Genomic DNA, 12457 nt, shown 5'->3' with positions numbered 1-12457 from the left:
TGTGCTGCATCAATCAATCAATCAATCAATCAATCAATCAATCAATCAATCAATCAGTGGCTGGCTCAGGTGCAGCTCTTTAACTTACCTAAAAGGGAGGGCGGAGAGAAGACAAGGAAGGTGAATGAGGTGTTCCAATGTGAAATGCCGGAAACACAGAAACACAGACGACACACAACAAGAGGTGGCAATCTATTCATTAATTGCATTTAATCAATGAGCTCATTATCACTCATGCATTGTCCAACAGGTGTTGAAATAATGGGATTAAAAGGGGAGATCCCTTCAGAAAGACAGAAACAATAGCAAAGACAAAAAACACTTTTGGAATCTGCTTTTAGTCAACACATAAGGAAAGGGTGCACCGGTCCTGGAAATACTGCAATACCAGGTCAATGCGTGGAGTGGACAGAGCAAGCTCTATTTCCATCTCCCTGTTCTAAAAATCCATTTAATATATGGTCCCCAGATAGGGGACGTATCAGATATTAAACTGATAAGAACAGATACTACACTTGATCTTAGCCAAAAGGCCGAGAAGCGATAACCCGAACGGGCCGCGCGTTGCCCGAGCCTGCCCGATACTGCTGTTCAGCCCTTGCAGCGATTCAGCCTACTTCTAGGCAATTCCATGGGGCCCTGCAGGCTCACACACTCACAGCTACACGGGAGGTGAATAAAGGCCGGAGAGGAAGCCAGACAGGATTTGCTTCTTTTGCTTGCACCACAATGCAGTGCTGAAAGAGGAGGAATCTACATAAAAACGCCTTCCTGGCAACGCCCAAATGCCCTGCTGCCATGCAGATAAACACTGGCAGCGGCAGCAAGTGCATGCCCACAGCCACCCCTTGTTCCTTCACACCTTGTATCAGCTGTAATCCAGTCCAGTGCTGCCTGCTGAGCAGCACTGACCAACACTGCCTGGGCCCAGGCTTTTATCTCTGAGGCCCCATTATGATGTCAGAAAGCTGGCTCTGGAATCCTGAGGGCTCCACTATGACACGTGCAAAGTTCCGTCTGAACTTTATATAAGACGGTGAGGCTCAGTCAGTCACTCAGTGTTGCCTGAGAGGGCATCACTGCAACAGCCGGCCGCCAGGCTGTCTTTTTTTTGCACAGCTAGTTGCCTCCAGGAGGCCACAAGAGGGAGACAAGGGACTGCAAAATGGAAAATAGGCATCCACCAACTTTACAGACAACTTCTCCTTGCTCCTACAACCTCCATCCTTGCACAGTTTGTTATTCTTCTAGGTAACATAGTAACAAATCCAAATTGCTGCTCTCTTTGTAGGCAAGCAAGGCTTTGTTGCAACTGCAATTCTTACTTCTTCTTGAAATGTAGGGACGACAGTACATTCCATCACATCCATCTAGTGTACACAGGTAGGTCCATTGTGGCGGGCAGGCGAGCGGGCGGGCTGCTTTATTGGCTGTTTGCTGTTCCCCTACTCCACTCCACTATTTGACTGTTGTGCTGCATCAATCAATCAATCAATCAATCAATCAATCAATCAATCAATCAATCAGTGGCTGGCTCAGGTGCAGCTCTTTAACTTACCTAAAAGGGAGGGCGGAGAGAAGACAAGGAAGGTGAATGAGGTGTTCCAATGTGAAATGCCGGAAACACAGAAACACAGACGACACACAACAAGAGGTGGCAATCTATTCATTAATTGCATTTAATCAATGAGCTCATTATCACTCATGCATTGTCCAACAGGTGTTGAAATAATGGGATTAAAAGGGGAGATCCCTTCAGAAAGACAGAAACAATAGCAAAGACAAAAAACACTTTTGGAATCTGCTTTTAGTCAACACATAAGGAAAGGGTGCACCGGTCCTGGAAATACTGCAATACCAGGTCAATGCGTGGAGTGGACAGAGCAAGCTCTATTTCCATCTCCCTGTTCTAAAAATCCATTTAATATATGGTCCCCAGATAGGGGACGTATCAGATATTAAACTGATAAGAACAGATACTACACTTGATCTTAGCCAAAAGGCCGAGAAGCGATAACCCGAACGGGCCGCGCGTTGCCCGAGCCTGCCCGATACTGCTGTTCAGCCCTTGCAGCGATTCAGCCTACTTCTAGGCAATTCCATGGGGCCCTGCAGGCTCACACACTCACAGCTACACGGGAGGTGAATAAAGGCCGGAGAGGAAGCCAGACAGGATTTGCTTCTTTTGCTTGCACCACAATGCAGTGCTGAAAGAGGAGGAATCTACATAAAAACGCCTTCCTGGCAACGCCCAAATGCCCTGCTGCCATGCAGATAAACACTGGCAGCGGCAGCAAGTGCATGCCCACAGCCACCCCTTGTTCCTTCACACCTTGTATCAGCTGTAATCCAGTCCAGTCCAGTGCTGCCTGCTGAGCAGCACTGACCAACACTGCCTGGGCCCAGGCTTTTATCTCTGAGGCCCCATTATGATGTCAGAAAGCTGGCTCTGGAATCGTGAGGGCTCCACTATGACACGTGCAAAGTTCCGTCTGAACTTTATATAAGACGGTGAGGCTCAGTCAGTCACTCAGTGTTGCCTGAGAGGGCAACACTGCAACAGCCGGCCGCCAGGCTGTCTTTTTTTTGCACAGCTAGTTGCCTCCAGGAGGCCACAAGAGGGAGACAAGGGACTGCAAAATGGAAAATAGGCATCCACCAACTTTACAGACAACTTCTCCTTGCTCCTACAACCTCAATCCTTGCACAGTTTGTTATTCTTCTAGGTAACATAGTAACAAATCCAAATTGCTGCTCTCTTTGTAGGCAAGCAAGGCTTTGTTGCAACTGCAATTCTTACTTCTTCTTGAAATGTAGGGACGACAGTACATTCCATCACATCCATCTAGTGTACACAGGTAGGTCCATTGTGGCGGGCAGGCGAGCGGGCGGGCTGCTTTATTGGCTGTTTGCTGTTCCCCTACTCCACTCCACTATTTGACTGTTGTGCTGCATCAATCAATCAATCAATCAATCAATCAATCAATCAATCAGTGGCTGGCTCAGGTGCAGCTCTTTAACTTACCTAAAAGGGAGGGCGGAGAGAAGACAAGGAAGGTGAATGAGGTGTTCCAATGTGAAATGCCGGAAACACAGAAACACAGACGACACACAACAAGAGGTGGCAATCTATTCATTAATTGCATTTAATCAATGAGCTCATTATCACTCATGCATTGTCCAACAGGTGTTGAAATAATGGGATTAAAAGGGGAGATCCCTTCAGAAAGACAGAAACAATAGCAAAGACAAAAAACACTTTTGGAATCTGCTTTTAGTCAACACATAAGGAAAGGGTGCACCGGTCCTGGAAATACTGCAATACCAGGTCAATGCGTGGAGTGGACAGAGCAAGCTCTATTTCCATCTCCCTGTTCTAAAAATCCATTTAATATATGGTCCCCAGATAGGGGACGTATCAGATATTAAACTGATAAGAACAGATACTACACTTGATCTTAGCCAAAAGGCCGAGAAGCGATAACCCGAACGGGCCGCGCGTTGCCCGAGCCTGCCCGATACTGCTGTTCAGCCCTTGCAGCGATTCAGCCTACTTCTAGGCAATTCCATGGGGCCCTGCAGGCTCACACACTCACAGCTACACGGGAGGTGAATAAAGGCCGGAGAGGAAGCCAGACAGGATTTGCTTCTTTTGCTTGCACCACAATGCAGTGCTGAAAGAGGAGGAATCTACATAAAAACGCCTTCCTGGCAACGCCCAAATGCCCTGCTGCCATGCAGATAAACACTGGCAGCGGCAGCAAGTGCATGCCCACAGCCACCCCTTGTTCCTTCACACCTTGTATCAGCTGTAATCCAGTCCAGTCCAGTGCTGCCTGCTGAGCAGCACTGACCAACACTGCCTGGGCCCAGGCTTTTATCTCTGAGGCCCCATTATGATGTCAGAAAGCTGGCTCTGGAATCCTGAGGGCTCCACTATGACACGTGCAAAGTTCCGTCTGAACTTTATATAAGACGGTGAGGCTCAGTCAGTCACTCAGTGTTGCCTGAGAGGGCAACACTGCAACAGCCGGCCGCCAGGCTGTCTTTTTTTTGCACAGCTAGTTGCCTCCAGGAGGCCACAAGAGGGAGACAAGGGACTGCAAAATGGAAAATAGGCATCCACCAACTTTACAGACAACTTCTCCTTGCTCCTACAACCTCCATCCTTGCACAGTTTGTTATTCTTCTAGGTAACATAGTAACAAATCCAAATTGCTGCTCTCTTTGTAGGCAAGCAAGGCTTTGTTGCAACTGCAATTCTTACTTCTTCTTGAAATGTAGGGACGACAGTACATTCCATCACATCCATCTAGTGTACACAGGTAGGTCCATTGTGGCGGGCAGGCGAGCGGGCGGGCTGCTTTATTGGCTGTTTGCTGTTCCCCTACTCCACTCCACTATTTGACTGTTGTGCTGCATCAATCAATCAATCAATCAATCAATCAATCAATCAATCAATCAATCAATCAATCAATCAATCAATCAATCAATCAATCAGTGGCTGGCTCAGGTGCAGCTCTTTAACTTACCTAAAAGGGAGGGCGGAGAGAAGACAAGGAAGGTGAATGAGGTGTTCCAATGTGAAATGCCGGAAACACAGAAACACAGACGACACACAACAAGAGGTGGCAATCTATTCATTAATTGCATTTAATCAATGAGCTCATTATCACTCATGCATTGTCCAACAGGTGTTGAAATAATGGGATTAAAAGGGGAGATCCCTTCAGAAAGACAGAAACAATAGCAAAGACAAAAAACACTTTTGGAATCTGCTTTTAGTCAACACATAAGGAAAGGGTGCACCGGTCCTGGAAATACTGCAATACCAGGTCAATGCGTGGAGTGGACAGAGCAAGCTCTATTTCCATCTCCCTGTTCTAAAAATCCATTTAATATATGGTCCCCAGATAGGGGACGTATCAGATATTAAACTGATAAGAACAGATACTACACTTGATCTTAGCCAAAAGGCCGAGAAGCGATAACCCGAACGGGCCGCGCGTTGCCCGAGCCTGCCCGATACTGCTGTTCAGCCCTTGCAGCGATTCAGCCTACTTCTAGGCAATTCCATGGGGCCCTGCAGGCTCACACACTCACAGCTACACGGGAGGTGAATAAAGGCCGGAGAGGAAGCCAGACAGGATTTGCTTCTTTTGCTTGCACCACAATGCAGTGCTGAAAGAGGAGGAATCTACATAAAAACGCCTTCCTGGCAACGCCCAAATGCCCTGCTGCCATGCAGATAAACACTGGCAGCGGCAGCAAGTGCATGCCCACAGCCACCCCTTGTTCCTTCACACCTTGTATCAGCTGTAATCCAGTCCAGTCCAGTGCTGCCTGCTGAGCAGCACTGACCAACACTGCCTGGGCCCAGGCTTTTATCTCTGAGGCCCCATTATGATGTCAGAAAGCTGGCTCTGGAATCCTGAGGGCTCCACTATGACACGTGCAAAGTTCCGTCTGAACTTTATATAAGACGGTGAGGCTCAGTCAGTCACTCAGTGTTGCCTGAGAGGGCAACACTGCAACAGCCGGCCGCCAGGCTGTCTTTTTTTTGCACAGCTAGTTGCCTCCAGGAGGCCACAAGAGGGAGACAAGGGACTGCAAAATGGAAAATAGGCATCCACCAACTTTACAGACAACTTCTCCTTGCTCCTACAACCTCCATCCTTGCACAGTTTGTTATTCTTCTAGGTAACATAGTAACAAATCCAAATTGCTGCTCTCTTTGTAGGCAAGCAAGGCTTTGTTGCAACTGCAATTCTTACTTCTTCTTGAAATGTAGGGACGACAGTACATTCCATCACATCCATCTAGTGTACACAGGTAGGTCCATTGTGGCGGGCAGGCGAGCGGGCGGGCTGCTTTATTGGCTGTTTGCTGTTCCCCTACTCCACTCCACTATTTGACTGTTGTGCTGCATCAATCAATCAATCAATCAATCAATCAATCAATCAATCAGTGGCTGGCTCAGGTGCAGCTCTTTAACTTACCTAAAAGGGAGGGCGGAGAGAAGACAAGGAAGGTGAATGAGGTGTTCCAATGTGAAATGCCGGAAACACAGAAACACAGACGACACACAACAAGAGGTGGCAATCTATTCATTAATTGCATTTAATCAATGAGCTCATTATCACTCATGCATTGTCCAACAGGTGTTGAAATAATGGGATTAAAAGGGGAGATCCCTTCAGAAAGACAGAAACAATAGCAAAGACAAAAAACACTTTTGGAATCTGCTTTTAGTCAACACATAAGGAAAGGGTGCACCGGTCCTGGAAATACTGCAATACCAGGTCAATGCGTGGAGTGGACAGAGCAAGCTCTATTTCCATCTCCCTGTTCTAAAAATCCATTTTATATATGGTCCCCAGATAGGGGACGTATCAGATATTAAACTGATAAGAACAGATACTACACTTGATCTTAGCCAAAAGGCCGAGAAGCGATAACCCGAACGGGCCGCGCGTTGCCCGAGCCTGCCCGATACTGCTGTTCAGCCCTTGCAGCGATTCAGCCTACTTCTAGGCAATTCCATGGGGCCCTGCAGGCTCACACACTCACAGCTACACGGGAGGTGAATAAAGGCCGGAGAGGAAGCCAGACAGGATTTGCTTCTTTTGCTTGCACCACAATGCAGTGCTGAAAGAGGAGGAATCTACATAAAAACGCCTTCCTGGCAACGCCCAAATGCCCTGCTGCCATGCAGATAAACACTGGCAGCGGCAGCAAGTGCATGCCCACAGCCACCCCTTGTTCCTTCACACCTTGTATCAGCTGTAATCCAGTCCAGTCCAGTGCTGCCTGCTGAGCAGCACTGACCAACACTGCCTGGGCCCAGGCTTTTATCTCTGAGGCCCCATTATGATGTCAGAAAGCTGGCTCTGGAATCCTGAGGGCTCCACTATGACACGTGCAAAGTTCCGTCTGAACTTTATATAAGACGGTGAGGCTCAGTCAGTCACTCAGTGTTGCCTGAGAGGGCAACACTGCAACAGCCGGCCGCCAGGCTGTCTTTTTTTTGCACAGCTAGTTGCCTCCAGGAGGCCACAAGAGGGAGACAAGGGACTGCAAAATGGAAAATAGGCATCCACCAACTTTACAGACAACTTCTCCTTGCTCCTACAACCTCCATCCTTGCACAGTTTGTTATTCTTCTAGGTAACATAGTAACAAATCCAAATTGCTGCTCTCTTTGTAGGCAAGCAAGGCTTTGTTGCAACTGCAATTCTTACTTCTTCTTGAAATGTAGGGACGACAGTACATTCCATCACATCCATCTAGTGTACACAGGTAGGTCCATTGTGGCGGGCAGGCGAGCGGGCGGGCTGCTTTATTGGCTGTTTGCTGTTCCCCTACTCCACTCCACTATTTGACTGTTGTGCTGCATCAATCAATCAATCAATCAATCAATCAATCAATCAATCAATCAATCAATCAATCAATCAATCAATCAATCAGTGGCTGGCTCAGGTGCAGCTCTTTAACTTACCTAAAAGGGAGGGCGGAGAGAAGACAAGGAAGGTGAATGAGGTGTTCCAATGTGAAATGCCGGAAACACAGAAACACAGACGACACACAACAAGAGGTGGCAATCTATTCATTAATTGCATTTAATCAATGAGCTCATTATCACTCATGCATTGTCCAACAGGTGTTGAAATAATGGGATTAAAAGGGGAGATCCCTTCAGAAAGACAGAAACAATAGCAAAGACAAAAAACACTTTTGGAATCTGCTTTTAGTCAACACATAAGGAAAGGGTGCACCGGTCCTGGAAATACTGCAATACCAGGTCAATGCGTGGAGTGGACAGAGCAAGCTCTATTTCCATCTCCCTGTTCTAAAAATCCATTTAATATATGGTCCCCAGATAGGGGACGTATCAGATATTAAACTGATAAGAACAGATACTACACTTGATCTTAGCCAAAAGGCCGAGAAGCGATAACCCGAACGGGCCGCGCGTTGCCCGAGCCTGCCCGATACTGCTGTTCAGCCCTTGCAGCGATTCAGCCTACTTCTAGGCAATTCCATGGGGCCCTGCAGGCTCACACACTCACAGCTACACGGGAGGTGAATAAAGGCCGGAGAGGAAGCCAGACAGGATTTGCTTCTTTTGCTTGCACCACAATGCAGTGCTGAAAGAGGAGGAATCTACATAAAAACGCCTTCCTGGCAACGCCCAAATGCCCTGCTGCCATGCAGATAAACACTGGCAGCGGCAGCAAGTGCATGCCCACAGCCACCCCTTGTTCCTTCACACCTTGTATCAGCTGTAATCCAGTCCAGTCCAGTGCTGCCTGCTGAGCAGCACTGACCAACACTGCCTGGGCCCAGGCTTTTATCTCTGAGGCCCCATTATGATGTCAGAAAGCTGGCTCTGGAATCCTGAGGGCTCCACTATGACACGTGCAAAGTTCCGTCTGAACTTTATATAAGACGGTGAGGCTCAGTCAGTCACTCAGTGTTGCCTGAGAGGGCAACACTGCAACAGCCGGCCGCCAGGCTGTCTTTTTTTTGCACAGCTAGTTGCCTCCAGGAGGCCACAAGAGGGAGACAAGGGACTGCAAAATGGAAAATAGGCATCCACCAACTTTACAGACAACTTCTCCTTGCTCCTACAACCTCCATCCTTGCACAGTTTGTTATTCTTCTAGGTAACATAGTAACAAATCCAAATTGCTGCTCTCTTTGTAGGCAAGCAAGGCTTTGTTGCAACTGCAATTCTTACTTCTTCTTGAAATGTAGGGACGACAGTACATTCCATCACATCCATCTAGTGTACACAGGTAGGTCCATTGTGGCGGGCAGGCGAGCGGGCGGGCTGCTTTATTGGCTGTTTGCTGTTCCCCTACTCCACTCCACTATTTGACTGTTGTGCTGCATCAATCAATCAATCAATCAATCAATCAATCAATCAATCAATCAATCAATCAATCAGTGGCTGGCTCAGGTGCAGCTCTTTAACTTACCTAAAAGGGAGGGCGGAGAGAAGACAAGGAAGGTGAATGAGGTGTTCCAATGTGAAATGCCGGAAACACAGAAACACAGACGACACACAACAAGAGGTGGCAATCTATTCATTAATTGCATTTAATCAATGAGCTCATTATCACTCATGCATTGTCCAACAGGTGTTGAAATAATGGGATTAAAAGGGGAGATCCCTTCAGAAAGACAGAAACAATAGCAAAGACAAAAAACACTTTTGGAATCTGCTTTTAGTCAACACATAAGGAAAGGGTGCACCGGTCCTGGAAATACTGCAATACCAGGTCAATGCGTGGAGTGGACAGAGCAAGCTCTATTTCCATCTCCCTGTTCTAAAAATCCATTTACTATATGGTCCCCAGATAGGGGACGTATCAGATATTAAACTGATAAGAACAGATACTACACTTGATCTTAGCCAAAAGGCCGAGAAGCGATAACCCGAACGGGCCGCGCGTTGCCCGAGCCTGCCCGATACTGCTGTTCAGCCCTTGCAGCGATTCAGCCTACTTCTAGGCAATTCCATGGGGCCCTGCAGGCTCACACACTCACAGCTACACGGGAGGTGAATAAAGGCCGGAGAGGAAGCCAGACAGGATTTGCTTCTTTTGCTTGCACCACAATGCAGTGCTGAAAGAGGAGGAATCTACATAAAAACGCCTTCCTGGCAACGCCCAAATGCCCTGCTGCCATGCAGATAAACACTGGCAGCGGCAGCAAGTGCATGCCCACAGCCACCCCTTGTTCCTTCACAACTTGTATCAGCTGTAATCCAGTCCAGTCCAGTGCTGCCTGCTGAGCAGCACTGACCAACACTGCCTGGGCCCAGGCTTTTATCTCTGAGGCCCCATTATGATGTCAGAAAGCTGGCTCTGGAATCCTGAGGGCTCCACTATGACACGTGCAAAGTTCCGTCTGAACTTTATATAAGACGGTGAGGCTCAGTCAGTCACTCAGTGTTGCCTGAGAGGGCAACACTGCAACAGCCGGCCGCCAGGCTGTCTTTTTTTTGCACAGCTAGTTGCCTCCAGGAGGCCACAAGAGGGAGACAAGGGACTGCAAAATGGAAAATAGGCATCCACCAACTTTACAGACAACTTCTCCTTGCTCCTACAACCTCCATCCTTGCACAGTTTGTTATTCTTCTAGGTAACATAGTAACAAATCCAAATTGCTGCTCTCTTTGTAGGCAAGCAAGGCTTTGTTGCAACTGCAATTCTTACTTCTTCTTGAAATGTAGGGACGACCGTACATTCCATCACATCCATCTAGTGTACACAGGTAGGTCCATTGTGGCGGGCAGGCGAGCGGGCGGGCTGCTTTATTGGCTGTTTGCTGTTCCCCTACTCCACTCCACTATTTGACTGTTGTGCTGCATCAATCAATCAATCAATCAATCAATCAATCAATCAATCAATCAGTGGCTGGCTCAGGTGCAGCTCTTTAACTTACCTAAAAGGGAGGGCGGAGAGAAGACAAGGAAGGTGAATGAGGTGTTCCAATGTGAAATGCCGGAAACACAGAAACACAGACGACACACAACAAGAGGTGGCAATCTATTCATTAATTGCATTTAATCAATGAGCTCATTATCACTCATGCATTGTCCAACAGGTGTTGAAATAATGGGATTAAAAGGGGAGATCCCTTCAGAAAGACAGAAACAATAGCAAAGACAAAAAACACTTTTGGAATCTGCTTTTAGTCAACACATAAGGAAAGGGTGCACCGGTCCTGGAAATACTGCAATACCAGGTCAATGCGTGGAGTGGACAGAGCAAGCTCTATTTCCATCTCCCTGTTCTAAAAATCCATTTAATATATGGTCCCCAGATAGGGGACGTATCAGATATTAAACTGATAAGAACAGATACTACACTTGATCTTAGCCAAAAGGCCGAGAAGCGATAACCCGAACGGGCCGCGCGTTGCCCGAGCCTGCCCGATACTGCTGTTCAGCCCTTGCAGCGATTCAGCCTACTTCTAGGCAATTCCATGGGGCCCTGCAGGCTCACACACTCACAGCTACACGGGAGGTGAATAAAGGCCGGAGAGGAAGCCAGACAGGATTTGCTTCTTTTGCTTGCACCACAATGCAGTGCTGAAAGAGGAGGAATCTACATAAAAACGCCTTCCTGGCAACGCCCAAATGCCCTGCTGCCATGCAGATAAACACTGGCAGCGGCAGCAAGTGCATGCCCACAGCCACCCCTTGTTCCTTCACACCTTGTATCAGCTGTAATCCAGTCCAGTCCAGTGCTGCCTGCTGAGCAGCACTGACCAACACTGCCTGGGCCCAGGCTTTTATCTCTGAGGCCCCATTATGATGTCAGAAAGCTGGCTCTGGAATCCTGAGGGCTCCACTATGACACGTGCAAAGTTCCGTCTGAACTTTATATAAGACGGTGAGGCTCAGTCAGTCACTCAGTGTTGCCTGAGAGGGCAACACTGCAACAGCCGGCCGCCAGGCTGTCTTTTTTTTGCACAGCTAGTTGCCTCCAGGAGGCCACAAGAGGGAGACAAGGGACTGCAAAATGGAAAATAGGCATCCACCAACTTTACAGACAACTTCTCCTTGCTCCTACAACCTCCATCCTTGCACAGTTTGTTATTCTTCTAGGTAACATAGTAACAAATCCAAATTGCTGCTCTCTTTGTAGGCAAGCAAGGCTTTGTTGCAACTGCAATTCTTACTTCTTCTTGAAATGTAGGGACGACAGTACATTCCATCACATCCATCTAGTGTACACAGGTAGGTCCATTGTGGCGGGCAGGCGAGCGGGCGGGCTGCTTTATTGGCTGTTTGCTGTTCCCCTACTCCACTCCACTATTTGACTGTTGTGCTGCATCAATCAATCAATCAATCAATCAATCAATCAATCAATCAATCAATCAATCAATCAATCAATCAGTGGCTGGCTCAGGTGCAGCTCTTTAACTTACCTAAAAGGGAGGGCGGAGAGAAGACAAGGAAGGTGAATGAGGTGTTCCAATGTGAAATGCCGGAAACACAGAAACACAGACGACACACAACAAGAGGTGGCAATCTATTCATTAATTGCATTTAATCAATGAGCTCATTATCACTCATGCATTGTCCAACAGGTGTTGAAATAATGGGATTAAAAGGGGAGATCCCTTCAGAAAGACAGAAACAATAGCAAAGACAAAAAACACTTTTGGAATCTGCTTTTAGTCAACACATAAGGAAAGGGTGCACCGGTCCTGGAAATACTGCAATACCAGGTCAATGCGTGGAGTGGACAGAGCAAGCTCTATTTCCATCTCCCTGTTCTAAAAATCCATTTAATATATGGTCCCCAGATAGGGGACGTATCAGATATTAAACTGATAAGAACAGATACTACACTTGATCTTAGCCAAAAGGCCGAGAAGCGATAACCCGAACGGGCCGCGCGTTGCCCGAGCCTGCCCGATACTGCTGTTCAGCCCTTGC

General features: G+C 47.5%; 9 non-coding genes across 9 annotated transcripts; all 9 read right to left on the bottom strand.

Annotated features, from left to right (window-relative positions):
• Nucleotides 1–354: 354 nt before the first annotated feature.
• LOC142696778 (U2 spliceosomal RNA) lies at nt 355–545 on the bottom strand. Its single transcript, XR_012864636.1, has one exon. It is a non-coding gene; the product is annotated as a U2 spliceosomal RNA (small nuclear RNA).
• A 1279-nt stretch (nt 546–1824) lies between these two features.
• Nucleotides 1825–2015, bottom strand: LOC142696776 (U2 spliceosomal RNA). The gene has a single exon (XR_012864634.1). It is a non-coding gene; the product is annotated as a U2 spliceosomal RNA (small nuclear RNA).
• Nucleotides 2016–3291: 1276 nt separating this feature from the next.
• LOC142696774 (U2 spliceosomal RNA) lies at nt 3292–3482 on the bottom strand. The gene has a single exon (XR_012864633.1). It is a non-coding gene; the product is annotated as a U2 spliceosomal RNA (small nuclear RNA).
• Nucleotides 3483–4798: 1316 nt separating this feature from the next.
• Nucleotides 4799–4989, bottom strand: LOC142696773 (U2 spliceosomal RNA). Its single transcript, XR_012864632.1, has one exon. It is a non-coding gene; the product is annotated as a U2 spliceosomal RNA (small nuclear RNA).
• A 1276-nt stretch (nt 4990–6265) lies between these two features.
• Nucleotides 6266–6456, bottom strand: LOC142696558 (U2 spliceosomal RNA). Its single transcript, XR_012864442.1, has one exon. It is a non-coding gene; the product is annotated as a U2 spliceosomal RNA (small nuclear RNA).
• A 1308-nt stretch (nt 6457–7764) lies between these two features.
• On the bottom strand, nt 7765–7955 carry LOC142696772 (U2 spliceosomal RNA). Its single transcript, XR_012864631.1, has one exon. It is a non-coding gene; the product is annotated as a U2 spliceosomal RNA (small nuclear RNA).
• A 1292-nt stretch (nt 7956–9247) lies between these two features.
• On the bottom strand, nt 9248–9438 carry LOC142696572 (U2 spliceosomal RNA). The gene has a single exon (XR_012864455.1). It is a non-coding gene; the product is annotated as a U2 spliceosomal RNA (small nuclear RNA).
• A 1280-nt stretch (nt 9439–10718) lies between these two features.
• On the bottom strand, nt 10719–10909 carry LOC142696771 (U2 spliceosomal RNA). The gene has a single exon (XR_012864630.1). It is a non-coding gene; the product is annotated as a U2 spliceosomal RNA (small nuclear RNA).
• A 1300-nt stretch (nt 10910–12209) lies between these two features.
• LOC142696770 (U2 spliceosomal RNA) lies at nt 12210–12400 on the bottom strand. Its single transcript, XR_012864629.1, has one exon. It is a non-coding gene; the product is annotated as a U2 spliceosomal RNA (small nuclear RNA).
• Nucleotides 12401–12457: the final 57 nt, after the last annotated feature.

This window comes from Rhinoderma darwinii (assembly GCF_050947455.1).
Source record: "Rhinoderma darwinii isolate aRhiDar2 chromosome 5 unlocalized genomic scaffold, aRhiDar2.hap1 SUPER_5_unloc_7, whole genome shotgun sequence".
Classification (NCBI taxonomy): Eukaryota; Metazoa; Chordata; class Amphibia; order Anura; family Rhinodermatidae; genus Rhinoderma; species Rhinoderma darwinii.
Note: the sequence above shows the minus strand (reverse complement) of the source record. Positions and strands in the feature narration are given on the sequence as shown.